This window comes from Felis catus, chromosome B3 (genome assembly GCF_018350175.1).
Source record: "Felis catus isolate Fca126 chromosome B3, F.catus_Fca126_mat1.0, whole genome shotgun sequence".
Lineage (NCBI taxonomy): Eukaryota > Metazoa > Chordata > Mammalia > Carnivora > Felidae > Felis > Felis catus.
This window is the reverse complement of record NC_058373.1, coordinates 41,711,158-41,724,656: the sequence shown is the minus strand read 5'-3', so window position 1 is coordinate 41,724,656 and position 13,499 is coordinate 41,711,158. Positions and strand designations below refer to the sequence as shown.

The 13,499-nt window shown below is 42.3% G+C and overlaps 1 protein-coding gene across 1 annotated transcript in view; it reads left to right on the top strand.

Moving 5' to 3' along the window:
* The window catches only part of RAB8B (RAB8B, member RAS oncogene family), an 86,248-nt gene that overhangs the window by 30,834 nt on the left and 41,915 nt on the right, over positions 1–13,499 (top strand). The window lies entirely within an intron of this gene.

Below are 13,499 nucleotides of genomic sequence, written 5' to 3'. Positions count from 1 at the left end.
CCCTATGCATTTTGCTTTGGTTTTAATTATTACTTGCTAAATGAATCACAACATGCACTGTACCCCCCCCCCCCCCCCCCCCCCCCCCCCCCCCCCCAGTTGCTTTCAATTGATTCAGTTTTTCCTGATCTTGGCTGGGAGCTGTCCTTTCTACTTTTGTACTGGCAAGACTTTGTGTTCAGGTAAAGAGATCTCTAACTTACCATAAGCTGAAGAGAAAATCAAACTGGTGTTTTTTCTTTTTTTAATTTTATTTATGTATTTTGAGAGAAAGAGCACAGGAGTGGCAGACAGAGAGGGAGAGAGAATCTCAAGCAGGCTCCGCACTGTCAGTGTGCAGCCCAGTGTGGGGTTTAAACCCATCACCCGTGAGACTATGACCCAAGCCAAAATCAAGAGTCACACGCTTAACTGACTGAGCTACCCAGGCGCCCCAAAACTGGTTGTAAGCTGCCTATACAAGTGACCTTAACATCATTTCCTTTATTTAATAGCTGCAGTTAATTAAGTACCTTAAGAATCTTAGCTTTTGGTTGGGTGATGTCTGTGGTTTCTAATAGTAGCTCACTTAAGCACCTTTCACATGGTTCCAGCATATTTTGAACTTCTGGGGTTATTACGGGGCTAGTGCTATGATAATAATTGTATGTGAGTATTGTATGTTTTAAGGATTATTTACCATTAAAAAAAGAATATTTGGATATAGAGTGCTCTTAAAATTAAGAGCTGGAAAATTCTTTGGTTTGTTTGTTTGTTTGTTCTGGCCTCTTTCATATGGATTGAGTGCTCTGATTCCACCCCCCCACCCCCACCTCCCCGCCCCTGATGTTATGATGTCTGGGCTTAGGGAAGTTTGAGTTGCAAGTTCTTGGCAGTCATTCTTGAGTGGGACTTTTTCTTTTCTGAGGAAGCAGATTTTAAATGTCATGTCTCAAGTATATTCCCAAGAGATTTGGTGGGAGCTGTCACAGCAACCAAAAGACAGTAGTTTTTGATGCTGGTACTAATTTCAAAACCCCAAATAAACCTTTTTCACTGTTGAATGCATATTGCAGTCCAGATGGTAAAGGACAATTTCCAACAAGTGGAGTGGGTAGCCTTTTGTCCATTCTCTATGTGACCCTCCCAGAAGCATTCTCTGTGTCGAAAGTGAATGAGTCTCGCTGATGCTGTTTCTGGTAAGCTCCTTGGATGACTTTTGCTCATTTGTAATAGCTTTATTAGTAACCCCCCCTTTTTTTTGCCCTAATTTTCGTTCCACATTTCCTCTAAGAGTATCTGCTTCCTTTTGTGATAGTAGCTTTTAAAAATTACTTTTCATGTTGTTGGCTTAGAATCTTTCTTGTGTGGATTTTTTTTTTTTTTTATTGCAATTGGTTCGGTGAAGGGTTGCAGCCATGAGGCAGGAATACCAGTATCCTGAAACTGTGTAGAACAGAAGGGAGGCGTTAAATGGGGTGAGTCTCATATGTGATCTTGCTCTTTATATTTTCTGTGGGGTGGATGTGGTTAAAAGAGGCTCTGAGCTGTGTCTTCAGTTGACGTGGAGGAGGGGAAATCCATGCCTCTTACTTAGCCCCAGAACCCCACAGGAAGTGGTATCACACTGCCTTCAAACAGCAGGAAAACTTGTATACCTGAAACCTAATGCTTTGCACTTGAAATTAAGCTGGGAAAAGAAGGTGAATGTTAACACCATTCTAGTGAAAAAAGTTCCACACATTCTTCACTAACCACAAACGTAGGCTTGGAGTGTCCACATCTCTAACAGCCATATCCACTCCCCCTCCCCACTTCCTCCCCCATCCCCAGGTGATCTGAAGTTGTTGAGGTAAGAGTTGGTGGTCTATCTCCTTCCAGTCATAATTGTTTTTTGAGGTACCCAATTGTGTAAGTTCCTGGGTTTCTCCTAGGTTCTGCTACAGCCTTGCTGACAAAACTTGATAAGGTCAACGTCACAGGAAAGAGTCATTTCTTAATGCCTGAGGGGTGTGTGTGTGTGTGTGTGTGTGCGTGCGTATGTGCGCGCGCTCGTGCTTTGGTACCTACGTATGTGTGCTTGTTTCTCCCCATGAGGATACACGTTAAGTCTTAATTTTGCTCTGTCAAAGTGGAAGTCATTTTTTAAAAAAGGCATCTGCCATCCGTAGACCCTGTTTGATAGTGGTTTGGCCATCACGACAGGAAGGAGACAGTCATTTTGATTACAGATACTGTTGTCTCACACACACAAGAACTTTCTTCTTACTTCTCTAAGGTCCTGCTACCTTCTCTGATACCCTGGCTTCCCTCATTTCCTTTCTGCTCTTGGGGGTGGTGGAGGGTACATTTTCTCTCACCTGACCTATTGGGGATCTTTCAGTGTATCAGATAATATTTGTTGAGTATTGAGTAGGGATGTTTTATCCGCTTGAAATTATAGGCCCGGTGCCTAGGACCAAGCAGCCTTTCAGTTCAGATGTTTGAGAACTGAACAAAGTTTTTCGATTAGCTCCCCCAAACCTCTTATGTAATCATAATTAATGTTTAATTAAATGTCTGTAAAATGTGACATTGAGACACTTAGGAAACAGTAGTACGGTCGGCTCTGCATCCTGATTCCTATGGGATGTGGGTGCAGTTTATTATCCGTATGAGGCCATACTGACACCTTGGAAAGGCCTGTCCTGAGCAAGGTACTGATGGAACAGAAAGAGAAAACCTAGCCCTGTCCTTTGACTGGACAGCGTGAGCGTCTTCCCCTGGCTGTCTCTCCCCTGCCCTCCCCCCTTCTTCCTGTTAGGGTATTTCCTGAGTGGTTTCGTTATTTAGTTTAGTCATAGTTTGACAGCAGAAAGAGTTAGAAATTATCTACTTTATACCCTTGCCCCAATCTTGTAAATAGGAGCACGAAGGTGAAGTTGACAGCGTCAAGATCACGCAGCCGGGAGCAGCAGAGCTTCTAGTGAAGCCCCGAGTTCAAGTCTGTGTCACTTTTCACAGTTGAGCTGCTGCTAGTTTTGATCAGTCTGATCATCTCCATAAATCCAAGTCACCGCCTTTCCCAGGGAGGAATTAGATTTTGCACATGCGTTTTTCTGTGAGGAATTTCTGCTGGGATAACTCAGCACATTATAGCTGTCCTTTGCCCTTTCTTTTGTGTCCATAGTTTCAGATTGCGAGATCAAAGTGCATCCTGTCATTAAAGTTCCTTCCATGTGCAAAATAACTAATGAAATCATGTTAATGGCAGTGTGCTGGTTAATTGTCGCTGCCTGGTCTCATCAGGGCACTTTTCCATGTTTTATTCTGTAACAGTGCATTTTTTTTTTCTTGGATTTGCTTTTCCTAAAATCAGGGCTTGGCAAACTGTGGCCCCCAGGCCAAATGTGGCTTGCAGATTTTGTGCCATCAATAAGCAAAGAATGCTTGTTAACGTTTCTAAAGAGTTATTAAAAAATAAAACAAAGAAGAATATGCAACAGAGACCATATGTGTTCTACAAAGCTTAAAAATATTTACTCACTGTTCCTTTATAGAAAAAGTGTGTCGACCCCAGCTTCAAATTAAAAACTGTTTTTGGTTGGTAGCAATTCAAGGCTTTTATCAAGACTTATTGACTGAAAAACAAACTTTGTCATATTTACATTTTTATCCAGGATGTTATCAACATTTGGCCGAGCATAATCCAGATATGTAGAGCAAGTTGATTTTAATTTTCATAGTTGTTTTCCTTGGTTTCAGACTCTCAAACAAAACTATGCAAGGAACATGCAACTTCAAATTGAACATTTTGTACATAAAGCTTTATTTTAATGTCATCGTGTTCTTTCAAAGCTGTCAGTAGGTTTTCCATCTAAGTAATAGCTTTGATAACCATACTATTTCAGAAAAAGTAGGACTTACTGCTTGATAATAAAGGGTTAAACTTACCTCCTCAATCAGTGTTTTAGTGCATGAGAAAAGCCATCCAACATATTAAGAATGGGTGTGGGGAAACTGAGTCTTGGATACAATATGGATATGTCCTAAGAATAAGTGTACTTTAAAAAGAGTTTTGCCAACTGTTCTATGTGGCCGCAAATCAGGGAGGAGGTTCTCTGGGCAACAGCACTGGCATTGTCTGGACCCACTGAGAAAGCTGGAGGGAAACAGGTTTGGATATTGTCTTAGGGGGAAATAAGTCTAGCCTTTGAAGACCAGGACAAATTTAGCAGTTGATCTGTGAATTAAATCCCATAACTGAATCTGAAAAGAACCATGGAGCCAGAAGTGGAAGACCAGGGGGCTGCTTGCGTGGCCTGAGGCTGGCTCTAGTCTCGGTCTGCCTGCCTGCACACACAGCCATCTGGGGCCCAGTTCTCTTGGGTGTAGTAGAATTGGGAATATTTTGCGGGAAAGAGATTTCATACAGGATGAGTGGAGGGTTGGAGTGGGGATGGAGAAGTAGATTTTCAGGGGTGAGTAATATTGTGGAACATAACATAATAGGGAGTTTGTGAAATGCAAGTAGCCGATCAAGTGGACTGGTTCATGTTTGGTGTTAGGGAGATATACGGCGAATTAGGAGGAGCAGTGGGGTCTGCGATCCATTCATGTCCTGGCATCTGCCGTTCCTAGTGTTCTGGCCTTGGTGAGTCACTTGTCCTTCTAGGCCTTAGTTCTTTCATCTCTAATAGAGTCTAATAATATTATACCAACTTTTCAGGGTTGCTGTGAATTGCCTAGGGGCAGGAATCAAGCCTTTATTCACCTTTTAAATCTCCAAGGCCTGTATTAAATGACTCATCAACTGAACGAATGAATGGCTGGATGGATGAATTGTGAAAGCACTGTATGAGCTCTACAGCATTGCTTGAGTTTTGGTTATTAGTCCCTTCCATAGTATTATAATTACAGTATGTCTGAGATAAGATCAAGAGGGCTTAATCTGAATTCTTAACTCAAGAATGCCAGTAGAAAACGTAAAGGGACGTTTTAGACTAGGTACGATATCACTTATCTTTCAGTCTCCATAATAAGGTGTTTAACACCCCGCTTCCCACCCCCCACTGACATAAATACCAAATGGAAAATGAGTGGCATCACTGGGTTTGCTTCAGAAGAGCTTTCAGCTTTGTCTCTGCCCATTAGCTTCACACAATGCAACAGATGCCTGTTAACAGTTTCGTGCCCAGTTTTAATTAGCAGATGGAGCTCTGTTTGTGTCTGTATGCTGCCTAGCGCTTGTTTGAATGACAAGGTAGCGAGTGGATTGGAACCAGGCTGGGCATTTGGGTTGAATAGAGCCAAATTCTGTTTTTCAAAAGATGAATATAAATATTTATTGTATAGAACTTCTTGTGTATCTCACCAGAGTGGCATAGCATCTAGAGTAAAACTAATGTTTGCAGTTACGTTTTCCGCTCTTATTGCCACTTTAAAATTACATCAGGTAGAAAAAAATTACCATTTTTACGGCTTCAGTGAAGGCTTTACTGTCATCAAGTGGCTTTCTTTGAAGACCCATTTCAATATCTTGGCATGGTGTGTTGAGGCATATGCAGAGCCGGGCTGAAATAGACTTCAGCACGAATGCCAGGGCTGGCTGGTTGGTAGTGCCCCCCCGGCATGCTGCCTGGTGTGGAGTTCTGAGCTCCTAACTAAGCTCACCAAGACCAAGGGCCCGATGGATTCCTGACCTCTGCGGTGGTGACTAAGGGAGAGAATGGGTGGCGTTGCCCTACACACTTGCCGTCTCTTTTCTCAAGTGAATAGGTAGCTATTTGTGGTCCATCCTGTTAGGGCTAAATTTCAGTAGTGAAAATGTTATCCTGGAATGATAATCGGATATACTGTGTGTAGAAATGTGTCCTTTTCCTCTGCTCGGTTTTGTGTTTGGGGATTTGTCTCATTTGGAGTTGAATTAATAAGAACCTTAATGGAAGGTGCCTGATTGTCTTTAGAGGAAGAAGTGTTGCAAAGCAACGTAAAGTGGTGGAAACAATTGGAAACTGTTCTCTGCAGCCGACCTGTTACTTGGCTGCAATGAAACACCTATTTTCTTGCTGTGTTGACTGTAGCATTCTGCATCAGTTTAATTAGGCACTCTGGTACTTACCTGTAGCTGAACCTTGGGACATTTTCCAAGTAGCTCTCCTTCCTCAGCCCAGAATTTTAATTCTTGGTACCCAGGAAAAAATGCTAAAGCTCTCTATGTCCTCATGTTCACCAAATTTAGTCTTGCTATCATTAAGAGACAGGCTATGGCAGTGCTAGTCGCAGCCCTGTGACAGCATTACAGGACTGAAGAGCATTTTGCAAATGCCGGGTTAGGTATGAAATCCCGCCTCATCATGATAAACACAACCACAAAGCAGTTAAGCAACGTGTAGTGTTGCATAGCTTTCTGCTGGCAGAGCTGAGACTGGCATGACTTCCCCACATTTTGCATATTTTGGCAAAGAACTTGGCAGTAATTATTTTAATAACTTATAGATGTTTTCCTGATATATAATGTAGAGGGACAATCTCTAAAATATAATATCAAGTTTTGACGTGAGATTTAGGATGATCTATTTAAAAGTTGAATTATAAGGGGTGCCTGGGTGGCTCAATCAGTTGAGCGTCCGACTTCGGCTCAGGTCATGATCTCACGATTTGTGGGCTTAAGCCCCACCCTGGGCTCCGTGCTGACAGCTTAGAGCCTGGAGCCTGCTTTGGATTCTGTGTCTTTCTCTCTCTTTGCCCCTCCCCCCCCACTTGTACTCTGTCTCTCTCTCTCTCTCTCTCTCTCTCTCAATATAAATCAACATAATAAAAAATAAATAAATAAATAAATAAATAAAGGTTGAATGATAAGAGTTTGTTTCTTACGGCCTTGTGCAAAATTTGTCTGGAATAGGTATTACACAATATTGTAATCTCATATACACAAAAACACAAAGTCCATCACAAAAAAGAAAAAAAAAAAGAATTTGCATTGTGAGCTCCCTGTGACTAACTCTACTGTAATTTGTTTGCTGCCTATGAATTTGGATGGGGTAGCTGTTTATGGTTTTCAACAAAGAATTTTTTACTTTTTCTTTTCTAAAGGTCTCTGAATAAAATCTTCAGATGGCATGGAAAATAATTTTTTATTGAGAGTCAACTCTTTCAGTTTTGGAATGATTCAGACCACTGTCTCAGTACAGTCTCCGTTAACACCTCACCCTTACCAGGGTTTGGGGAGAGGGGTTGGATTGGGAGAGGGAAGAGAATGAAAACAACGTTCTGTCCTCCTCCCCCTGTCAGTTTCTCTGGCTACTCCTTTAGTCTCTTTTGCTTTTGTTAGTAGTTGGAGAAACTATTGGATAAGGAGTTAGAAACTTCTGCCGGTAAGAGTGTGAGGACTGGGGGGTTCCTGGGTGGCCCGGTAGGTTGAGCGTCCGACTTTGGCTCAGGTCCTGATCGCATGGTTCGTTAGTTCCAGTTGCGCGCCCAGCTCTGCCCTGACAGTGCGGAGCCTGCTTGAGATTCGCTCTCTCGGCCCCTCTTCTGCTGACTTTCTTTCCTTCTCTCTCTCTCAAGATAAACTTTAAAAAAGAAAGTGTGAGGATTGGGGCGCCTGGCTGGGTTGTCGGTTAAGTGTGCGACTCTTGATCCTGGGGTTGTAAGCTCGAGCCCCACGTTGAGTGTAGATTATTTAAAAATAAAATCTTTAAAAAAGGAAATAGAGGCGCTTGGATGGCTCAGTTGGTTGCGTATCTGACTCTTGATTTCAGCTCAGGTCATGTTCTCATGGTTGCTGAGCTCGAGCCCCGTGTTGGGCTCTGCCCTGACAGCACAGCCTGCTTAGTATTCTCTCTTCCCCTCTCTCTTTCCCCCACTGCTCGCAATCTGTCTCTCCCTCTAAATAAGTAAATAAACTCTGAAAAAAACAAATGAAAGAGTGTGAGGATTAATAGTGACTTTTGACTTCATTGCTCCCTTACATTGTTTCGAACTCATTAGTAAAAAATTGGTGCTTGTCTCAGTCATAGCCGGTAACGAACAGTGACAGATGAGGTGTCATCCACAAACAAAATAATTTGAGCGAGTGTGTTTCCTATTTTGCCTACTTACTTTTGTTTTGAAAATTTCAAATCATACGAAAGCGTGAAAAATTGGTGGGACAAGCAAAATAATTTCTTTCACTTCCAGAAAATTCTATTATAATCAAATTTTAAGACATGCATGTATATAATATCAGAGGGGTGTCTGTCTTGGCCCTTCAGCCTTCAACTTTGATAAATACCATTACATTTTAAGTTTGGTTTTTTTTTTTCAGTACACGAAATTTATTGTCAGATTGGTTTCCATACAACACCCGGTGCTCATCCCAAAAGGTGCCCTCCTCAATACATTTTAAATTTGTGTTGTAATCTCAGTATGTGATTTATCACAGTTTTTATTCCAATTATCTGTTATTGCAGAATGTATAGTACTCTGAAAAACAATTGGTGCATGTTTCCAATCAGCCCTGCTTAAGCCCCTCCCCAAGGACAGTTAGACTGGGCCTGTTTTCTCATTGTGAAAGGCAGATACAGGCTTCGATGGTTTTCATAGTCTCTTCTGGCTGCATCAGCCTGCGAGTCTATGAAATCAAGTAGTGTCTGTAAAGAAAAAAGGGTTTGTCCTTTCAGTGAATGACTGTGGACGAGGGTTCTTCTTGCAGGTGGACACTAGCGTCTTGATGACTTGAAGACAGAAGGAAGAAATAATGGCACTAGTTAATTCAAGCCACGCCTGTGTTGATGTTGTAAATCGGTTAAACTTTTTGTAGTCCTAAGGAGACTGCTGAAAGAATTTGAATCCTGTCTTTAAAAAATGCTTTTGCTTTGAATAATAAAGCTAAAAGTCACCAGAAAAATAACCATGTGAAGGTGGTAAAGAATATTTCTATGAGAAGAGACGCATAAAGTATTTTCACATTCTCTCATTTTCTTCACATAAAACATGGTCAAGTAGGTGAAAAATAATCGAAAAAGGTAGGAAGCTTTTTGCTGCTTAGGTATGTTGGTGCTAAATTTCCATTTGACGCTTGGGGGGCCTGAGGCCGCGGGCGTAGGGATGGCTCCAGGTCACCCAGAGCCAGGCCTTGGGTATCAGTTTTCAGACGTCAAGTCTCTTTTCTCTTGCATATCATCTGCCTTCAGTTCCCTTGCTATGAAAAGACACCAGTGGTATAGCATAACATTTGGACATTGTCAACATTCTGTAGTAAAAAATTCAGTGTTTGAACCAGGAGACGTAGGGGCCAGACACATCTCTGCCCTTGATTAGCCATTTGCTTTTGGTCAAGTCTTTTAACTTCTTATGATCTTTGCTTTCTCGCGAGTAAAAAGGAGAGACCGCGGGTGGGGAGGTTGCTTACAAAGCTTAGGGTGAGAACTGCAGAGATTTTGTTAGTCATTTACTACTGTCAGAAACGAAGTCATTTTCATTTTCACTACATTCACTCCTTCAGCAACTTTATTTAGTCCCCCAATTTTGAGAGGGGGAAAGAGTAACAAGTATTCGGGCAGTTTAACACAACGATGAAGACGGCTCCAAAGTAAACATAAGAGGTTGTGAAAGCGCAGAAGAGAAAGCTTGTAGGAGGAAATGGCATCTAAGCTAAATCAGAACCCGAAGGAGTACTTAGTTGGGTAGAATGGGAGAGTGCTGGGAAGGTGGGCTCCCCCACTGCAGGTGTACCAGACAGCTTCTGGAAGAACTCAGGACATCCGGTCTGGCTGAAGCCTCAAGTGAGGTGGGAGGTAAAGTTGAACAGAAATTAGAGGACATGTTGTGATGGGCCTTTAAACCCACTCAAGGGTCTGTCCTGAGAACAGCGGGGGGGGGGGGGGGTCACTGAGGGTTTTATGCAAGAGACCAGTTAGATTAACAGACAGTATCAGTTGCCTGTACCTCACTGGGACCCTCATGTTCAACTCCTCAATGATCACCTCTGTGGACAGAAGTTGCTATCTCCCTGTTCTAGACAAGGAAGCTAAAGTTCTGAGAGAGTAATTGACTTGATCAATCACATGAGTCTTAACGGGCCATGAGCACACTCTGTCCACAACAACCTGCTCTTCTCAGAATGGGTCCTGGAGTTTTCCATGGGGCCAAGTGTGTTGGCACTTAGGCTGGAGTAGCAGGGCCTTTCAACGGTCTGTCACAACTGTGTAAACTGACTTGAGAAGCATATTGCACGGAAGGACGAAATCAGCCTCTCCCTCGACAAGCTCCCACGCGGCTTAACGCAGACATGCGTTGCATTGCCTTTTGGCCCTGGGAGGTCAGTGGACTTGCGGTTTTGGGTTGTCTCCTGGCCTCTCACCCAATCCCTTAGGAAGCAGGCAAACGTGTGCACAGCAGAACAGGGGCAGGAAGGGACAGAGTTTAATTATGAATCCAACTCTCTTGGGAAAAGGGAACTAATGATACCAGCATCTCAGCACTGTCTCTCCACATGGGGCCGTTGGTTGTTCTGCTTGTATGTTGTTGGCCTTAGATAGATGGCGATGTGCTAGGAAGAGCTGCTTTAATTGTGAGCTTCTTTCCTTTGACAGATTAAGTTTAGACTTCGTGCTAGCCTGTCCCTTTCTTTTTTTCAGGGTGAAATCGTCTCTGCTTCGGGTTCTGTTTGTAAAGCCCTGCTTGGCAGCTTTCCTCAGAATCACGGTGACTTTGTAGGCCAGACTAACACCTGATTTGTTTGCTAGCCCTGAGTCTGCAGCATGCTGCTGTGGGCCAAAAAGCCGAAAGGCACAAGCAGCTAAACTTGATAAAACAAAGTCCATTTGCTAAAACCCATGAAGTTGCCTGCTGGGGATTCCCTAGGTCTCTCATTTAGCCTTTGCATTCTTGATTTTTACAGTGGTCCTTTGTTTCTCTGAGCCCTTAAAAGATCAGGAGCAGAGCTGAGATCCTCCTAGAGGCAGGCCACCAACATCAGAGAGAAAAAAGTGGCCTTGTGCCACTATAGCGGTGGCTTTCAGTATATGACTGTGGGCAAGTCAGTAGTCAACTTCCTTGGCCTTTCCATTTCTTCAGAAGCATTTTTGCGTGTTGTGTTCAGTACACTCAAACGACTCTTCCAAAACTCTGATCCTAAGTGATAACCAAAGGATCCACTGACAAAGGGGAAAAATAGACTTAAGAACACGAAATAACATGGTGTAGCTAAAAGAACTTGGGCTGCTGAGACAAACTCTCAAGTGAAGTCCTGTTTGAGAGCCTTGGGCAAATTATTTAAGCATTTTCTTTATTGATCAAGGAAGGATGGGAAAGCCCTTTTAGGTTTTTTGTTTCATTTTTTATTTTGAGAATGAAATGCATTATAGTGTGTATATTATCTTTGGTACACGGGACACACACAAAAGAGGAGTGCGTGTGAGGGAACTCAGTCCCAGTTCACTGAGGGTAGACCCAGACAGCTGTGAGGGAGGACGCTGGCAATCCCTCAGGCTTCCTTGTTATAGCACTTGCTTTCAATAAGAGCGAACATTTATTGAGTGTCTGCTGTATACTAGGCACAGTTCTAGGCATTTTACGTGGATTAACATTTTTCATGATTGATCCATGTAATTCACAAAACAACCTCTTAGATGCATTGTTATTATTTCCATTTTCTAAAAGACGTAGTGGAGAAACAAAATAGTTGAATAACTTCTCTGGGGGCATATAGGCCGGTAAGTAGTAAAACTGACCCAGATTTGAATCCAGGCAGTCTGGTTCCAGAGTTTGTGTTTTTAACCACTGTGCCTTTCTGTGCCACCTGCAACTCAGAAATATTAAAAAAAAAAAAAAAAAAAAAAAAGGTTATCTTCAAGGAAGCGGTGTCATCGTGGCACCACTTCTGACCAGTGACCAAGTGGTGACATCACCGAGCCTTTTGACCTCCCTGGTATCAGTTTTCCTTTGTTGCAGAGGATTGTTGCGAGGTGGTTTAATGATGGTACTATAGTAAAGCAGTTAGCATAGGGTCTAGCATGCAGTCAGTCTCAGTAATTACTGAAGGGTTTTGTTTTTTTTCCAGGTAATTTAGGAAGCCCTTGTTGGAATGAGTTCCATAAAAATTATGAATGGGAACATTTTGGTTACTTAATGAGGTGTGCTTCAGTTTTCTAGAGAATTAGTTCTTACGGTTGAGGCCCACATGCATTTTATGAAGCTAGAATTAGAAATATTTGTCTTTAGCCTCATTGTCACAGTGGAGGTGATTGTCCCTGGCCTTAGCTGGCGTTAAAGGAGGTGTCCAAGAACAGCCCTTGACCCCAGGGGCAGCATGTCAGTGTAATGTAAGGAGCAAATTCTCTGCAGCCTCTGGCTGCTGCAGACTCCCAGGGCATCTTGAATTCTTCCTTTGGGTGAGAACAAAAACAAAAACAAAAAACAGTGCAAAATACCCTGTCTAGGAGGGACAAATGTTTCAATTTAAATATTCCAGCTCAATGTCCTCTGTTAGGGCCCTGAATTTTAAGTGGAGCGAGTTTCTGAGTGAAGTCTCCTGAATTTTAATGAGTTTGTTTGCATACATGAATTTGAACAATACATTAAATCTTGAAACACCCTCGCTGATTCTAATGGAGTAAATTACCCAACTTGAAAGTTAGTTGATAGGTTTTTCTTTACCAAATAATCAAGATGATGATGCTTTAATCTGAAAAAAGTCATTAATCACATTTTTACAATATCGATACATGCCATTAATTTCTTTTTAATCATTAAACTGTCTTATCAAGAGAACTAGGGGAGTAAATGTGTCAGTATGAGCGTGAAGCACAATTTTCCCCCTTGTGATAATTAGTACTTAATGAATGATAACATGAACATGGTAAGCACAAAACTGAAATTGGGTTTGGTTTTGTACAGTACTTGCTTTGGACCACGAGGATGAGGTGAGATGCTCTTCACTTGTTTCAGTTTTTTTAAACATTAAAAAAATATGTACAAGAGGTGACAGGGACCAGGTCACGAAGGGCCTCGAGGGCCAGTGTAAGGAGGATAGATTTTATTGTGACTCTAGTTGAAATAACATATGCAGAGTTATGTGTAGGGAAGGGACACATACGTGATTTGTAATTTTATTTTGTTTTTTTCTTAATGTTTATTTTATTTTTGAGAGAGAGAATGCAAGCTTGAGCGGGGGAGGGGCAGAGAGAAAGGGGGACAGAGGATCCTAAGCAGGTTCTGCACTGACAGCAGAGAGCCCGACGCAGGACTCAAATGCAGGAGCCTCAAGACCATGACCTGAGCCAAAGTCAGATGCTCAACTGACCGAGCCACCTAGGCGCCTCTATGATTTGTAATTTTAAAAGCTGCAGTGGTTTTAAGAAAGTTCATCTTGGGGCACCTTGCTGGCTCAGTTGGTAGAGTGTGTGACTCTTGATCTTGGGGTTGTGAGCTTGAGCCCCACATTGGGTTTATTAGAGATTACTTAAAGTCTTTTTTTTTTTTTTTTTTTTAAGTTCATTTTGAGGTTTAATGGCCCTGAAAAACCATGCCATGGAACTCTCTGGTCCAGTCCATTC